Consider the following 6,169-nt stretch of genomic DNA (forward strand, 5'->3'; position numbering starts at 1 on the left):
GCCTTCTTAGGAGAGTGGGTCTGGTGAATGACAGGGCCTTTACAGTTCAGATGAGGGAGTGCAAGTTTGTGGTCAGAGCTGAAAGGCTTGGGTAAATAGAAGATATGAAGAGGGCAGCCACTAGGAGGCCTTTTCCGCCACCTTTTTTTCTTTTTCTTTCTCTCTTTTCTTTTGCAGCCTTTAAAAAATGTTGGAGAAATAAAGAGTATTACTTTGATAATTAGGCCTCAAAATTATTAGCCTGTCCAGAGGTCCCATGTATCTTCTTTTAGGTCCTCAGTCTTCATTCCTACTGTTGATGTGAACATCAAAATGGTGCCCATTGATGACAAAAAAAAAAATTAGCAGGGGACATGTTAGGGATAAACCAATAGTAATTCTAAAGGAGGGAACCATTACCCATTCACTCTCACACCTGGCTGGGAGAGAAGGAGGTAATGACAACTTCTTAGAACTAGTTTTATAAGCTGATCAACCCATTTACCTCTTAATTATTTTAATTCATTTCTGAGAACCTTGGCATTAAGTGAAAAGTTGTTAAGTTTTAATAGGAAGAAAGTATGACATATTCCATCACAACCCAAGATGCCCAAGTAATTTTACAGATAGGAAAATATAAGAAAAGTAAATATTGATAATAATTCAATACAGGTAAAAAAATTAAATAATACATTTTATATTAAAAAAGTGATGTGAAAGTTTATTGTATTCTTTCCTTTTTGGCAACAATTTCTTCATTCATTGTCCAACTTTTTGCTTGCTGATAAATAAACTCAAATTTACTTCAAAATAACTAACAATCACCTTTATAGACAAATATAGGCTGAATGCAAGAGAGCTTGAAGCATGGGGAAAGAGCACGAATGGACAAGAACCCAAAGAGGCACAGAAGATGCTGTCCCTTCATTCCTGCCTGGAATATAAATACAACTCGAAGTGCTTGGGGTACATCTAATGATAGTACATAATTCTAGCTGTTTTATTCCATGGTTTGACTCAAAATTGTTGACTCAAGAAAATCAATTACTTGGTTTCAATATTAAACCCCATTAGTCTGTGGAAGTTACTGACCTTGACTTCTGTTAAGAATAATATCCCAGAATGTCAGCCCAGTGTTAGTGGATAGTGCTCCACTGATTCCTTCTATTCCTTGGAGGCCTGACCTTTCTAAGCAAAGGACATGTTTATACAGCACACAGCCATGGAAGCTAGAGATAATGTCTTCCTCTGGAGAGATCTGGAGACATCCAGAATGGTAAAGAAGTATGGCTCTACTTCCCTCCCGGGAGAGACTTCGGACAGTCCAAGACGATCTTTCTCTCCAAAGGGGGTGACTGGCAAACGTGCCAGCAGCACCAGTGAAGACCCACGTCTCCTAATTTGGGGGATCCTTTCCTGTGGCAGCACCACTGCATGTGCAGATAAACATCTGGCACTTAGCACCCCGTCGTTTGGGAGAGGACATGGGGAATTGACACAGATGCTGTCCTGACCGCTGCTTTGCCGAGAATCATAAACCATCTGTCTCTGACCAGAAGTCTGGTGTCTTCTGCAGGATGCGTGTATCAGACTGGCAAGCTAACCTGTTGGTTTTCAATTCGGATAAAATCTCAGATGTTTCACAATTTCAGACTTAGCACCCAGTTTTCAAAATCTGAAGAAAGCGAATATCCAAGAAGGCTATGGCATAGGAGGACGCTGAACTTGCCCCCGCCCATGAGCACACTCAAATGTACATGTATATGGGAAGCCATTACACCTGCGGTGCAACTGAGGGCTGAATAAACAGCTTCTGGACAACAAACGAGAGAAAGAGACTGAATAGAAAAGTCTGGGGAGCTGTGGGACATCCAGGAGCACCGTTGTTTATGTCAGTGATTTTTCAACCAGTGTGCTGCAAGGATTTTTAAAACCTGCAAAACCTGACTATTTAGTCAGGGGCACTGACCTCTTTTCCCTTGAATTGTCAAGTAAAAAATGACAACAACCAACACAACAATAGCTGTCGGGTGTGAATGAATCAAAATTATACCCATTTTTTGGTCAGATGGGCAAAAAAATGTTTGGTTGTTTTTGTTTTGTTTTTGGTGTGCTGCCGAATTTTAGTGATTATGTGTGCCATGAGATGCAAAAGGTTGAGAATTGCTGGCTTATGCCCCACTCCGCGGTGACTGGGCAGACGGGAGCTCTGTTCTGTGCTTTGGCGTACCTGCAAGATCCTCCCAGTTTCCCATCACATTTTGTTCCCAGCTACACTGCCTGGGGCCTTTTGACTCTGAACAAAGAGAGCAGGCAGGAACAACAGGGTGTCGCCACACACATCTGGGCTCCCTGCCAGGAGCCACTCCAGCCCCGCAGGCCAGTGTCCCAAACACCATATGTGCCTGCCCTGCTCCAACCTGCTTCCCAAAACTACCCAGCACATAAAGCCGACACAGGGGTAGCTTTTAGATAAGACCACTTTCTGTGCAACAAGCAGGACAGAGACTGTAGAGAGAAGGCTGGGGAGCAGCAGGAGCTCTCCAGGGACCGCAGGAATTTTCCAGATCAGAGGACTTGGTGAGGGCAATGGTTTCCGTCCCCTCCACTTTCACAGTGGGCGGGGCATTCTCCAGGTGCTCTGGACTACCTGCAGGATTGCGGCAGCGCATTCCCAGACACACCACCCAAGCCCATTTCAGGCCCAAACAAAGGGTGCAAGCCAGGCTCACCAGGGCCTTCCTTCCTACACCTGGCTTCCCACCTAGAGTTGGTCCAGCTCCATAGGCCAGTGCTCCAGACACCTTAGGCACCCATTCAGCTGCTGCCAGCCTGGCAACACCACCCGGCACACACAGCCTATACAGGGGCTGCTTCTATGTAAGCCTACTTTTTCAGGACTGGAAGAGATAGCTATTTGCCTAATTCATAGAAACAAATATAGGAAGTCAAACAAAATGGAAAAAAAGACATAGAAAAATACCTCTCAAATGCAAGAACAAGTAAAATCTCTAGGGGAGGGGATGGGGAATCCTGAAGAAAAGGAGATAAGTCATTTGCCTAATAAAGAATTCAAAGAAACAGACATAAAGATGCTCACCAAACTTGAAAGAAGAATAGCCGAACTTAGGGAGAACTTTGTAACTCCGTAGCAAACTTCGTTTCTTTAATATGACATCTTCTCCTTTCTTTCCTGTTGACTCAAACTGGCCTCACCCAGCCCCCTGACTCACCTGAACCCTTCTCCCTCGCATGTCCATTCCCATCATCATTAAGCCCTCAAGGCAATGCGGGTCTGGTCAACATCAATCTTAGGAACAAAGGCTCATGTGTCTTGCCCCCTGAGACAGCATTTCAGTGGAACTAGAGATAACATCTAGGTCTCAGTTGTGTTTCCGCTCCAGGACCAGGAGAGCATTCAAACCAGAGGAAGTGGTGCCATGGCTGACATAAGGACCAAATGCACTCATCAACTACCCAGCACTGACCAATCAGTAGAGACCAGGACCCTAACTCCCTAAGTCACCATGATTAATGATTTTTTTCCCCTGTATAACCCACTCCCTAGAAGCCAATTTAAATGGGCAGAGGACCTGCAGAGATATTTCTCCAATGAAGACATACTTATGTCAAATAGACATATGAAAAGATGCTCAACACTAATCACCAGGGAAATGCAAATTAAAACCATAATGATATATCACCTCACAGCTGTCAGAATGGCTATCATTAATAAAGCAACAAATAACAAATGCTGGTGAGGATGTGGAGAAAAGGGAACCTTCATTCATAGTTGGTGGGATTGTAAATTAGTAAAGCCACTAGAGAGATTCTTTAAAAAATTTTAAATAGAGCGGCCACAAAATCCATCAATTTCACTTCTGGGTATTTATCTAAAGATAACAAAAGCACTAATTCAAAAATATATATGCACCCCTATGATCACTACAGCACTAATAAGAAATAGCCAAGCCGAAACCGGTTTGGCTCAGTGGATAGAGCGTCGGCCTGCGGACTGAAAGGTCCCAGGTTCGATTCCGGTCAAGGGCATGTACCTGGGTTGCGGGCACATCCCCAGTGGGGGGCGTGCAGGAGGCAGCTGATCGATGTTTCTCTCTCATCGATGTTTCTAACTCTCTATCTCTCTCCCTTCCTCTCTGTAAAAAACCAATAAAATATATTTAAAAAAAAAAAAAAAAAAGAAAAGAAATAGCCAAGATATGAAAGCAACCTAGATGTCCAGCAAATAGATAGATGAAAATGTGATATATATATATGCTTGCCATTTTGAACTACATGGATGGACTTACAGGGTATTATACTAAATGAATTAAGTCAGACAAGGACAAACACCATATGATTTCACTTATAGGTAGAATCTAAAAAACAAAAAAAAAATGAATAAATGAAACAAAACAGGTCCATAGATACAGAGAAGAAACTGATGCTTGCCAAATGGGAGGACAGGTTGAGCAATGAAAATAACTTTCTTTTAATTTAAAAAAAGGAATTAGGGATCATTCTGACGCATTCTCCCAGAAACACAGCACTGCCAACTACCATTCTGTGTCATGCACTGCGGTAAAATATAGTCTTAATTTTGAAACAGTGTCTGGCACTATGAGAAAAAATATAACATCAAAAATAACTAACAGTTTAGCCAAGGTTATTTTTTTTATATGGAAACCGACCAATTTAGCCTTAGCTTACTTTTATTTAGACTTAGTTTAGGATTTTTTAGATAATACAGGCTACTGCTATGATGATTCATCTTTTCTAACAATAGCTTGATAAAATATCCCTTTACCTATTTTTGTTTGGAAGAACCAACTCTGTATTTCAAACTTTAAGAATTTGGCAAGTCTTTACCCTAAGCTATTTCAAGAAAATCATGCTTTGATTCAAATGATATTATTCTGAATCCCCTAAAATATCTGTGCCCTTTGCAGATGACGGTGTTTATTGCTCACAGCCACTATGCCACTTTTATGTTGAGGAAGTGGGCGAAGATCTCTTGATGGCTAGAAAGGGAAGCACCTCCCATCCTCAGGGGATAAAACCAGCTATGATCATTCCTATTTGTCAATGATGGGTCCAAAGATGGGCAAGTGTTCTGTTCTGGCTAAAGAGATGTAAGGAAAAATTTGCTGCAAAGAGGCATACTATTCAAAATAAAAAGACTAAGCCTTCTCAGGAGGAGGCATTTTGCCTTTTATGTCATTTTTTGGAATGTGGACATGATGCTTTGGTTTGTTATAACCATTTAGGGACAAGCATGAGAGTAAAATCCAACATATTCAAGATGACAAAGCAGAAGGCTAGGAAGAGCTGATTCTTGGGATCATTGTTACTGGTTGAGCCAATGCCAGCAATCCTTGCCTACCAGCTTCTTACTGTATAAATAAAATAAACCTTTATTTAAAACAAGAATTCGATTTTTTTGCTCTTAGCAGCTGAACATATTCGTAATTATTTTGCAAAGAGAGCTCATGGAGGAGATTATGTTGGTGAGAAAATAAACCAATTATTAATTGATTGCCTTATTATTTAATTTTGAAGTAATTCTATCAATATACAATTATTTGCAATATTGATGACTTTTTAACTCAAAGTCTGATACAGAGACACAAATTTGCTTTAACTGTCCTGTTGTTACAAGATTATCACTAATAACTATAACATTTGTCTTTTCAACCATAAGGGTACATTTTATTAACAGGATTCTTTCCCAATTTTTCTTCAGACTCAGGAATTATCATTCTTTCTTTAGATATTCTCCCTCTTTGTTAATATTTAAAATAGACATAGATAGATCAACCTGGTCTTTTGAAATAATTAGCAAGTTCTAAAAAAGCATTTATAGTTTTTTGTTTTTAACTAGTAGTTTTACCAAGTCTAGTGAGGGCAAATATATGACTAATTCTCCTGTATATTTTCTCCCTCTGACCAAGACATGGCTTTAAATTCCTTCTGGAAAAAAATAAAATATAACTAAACTCCCTATTCCAAACAGCTACTACCAATCATTCAAATTTGGAAAATACTACAAAATGTATGCACAGTCTTCAGGTTTGGCAGTTAATTTAAACATGATTATTAGTCACTTCATAGCCTTCCTGATTGTCAGGTTGGCTATCATGGTATCACAGCACTTGTGTTCAAGTCACCCTTCCTTTACGTAGTAACAACC

Source organism: Myotis davidii, unplaced genomic scaffold (assembly GCF_000327345.1).
Source record: "Myotis davidii unplaced genomic scaffold, ASM32734v1 scaffold192, whole genome shotgun sequence".
Classification (NCBI taxonomy): domain Eukaryota; kingdom Metazoa; phylum Chordata; class Mammalia; order Chiroptera; family Vespertilionidae; genus Myotis; species Myotis davidii.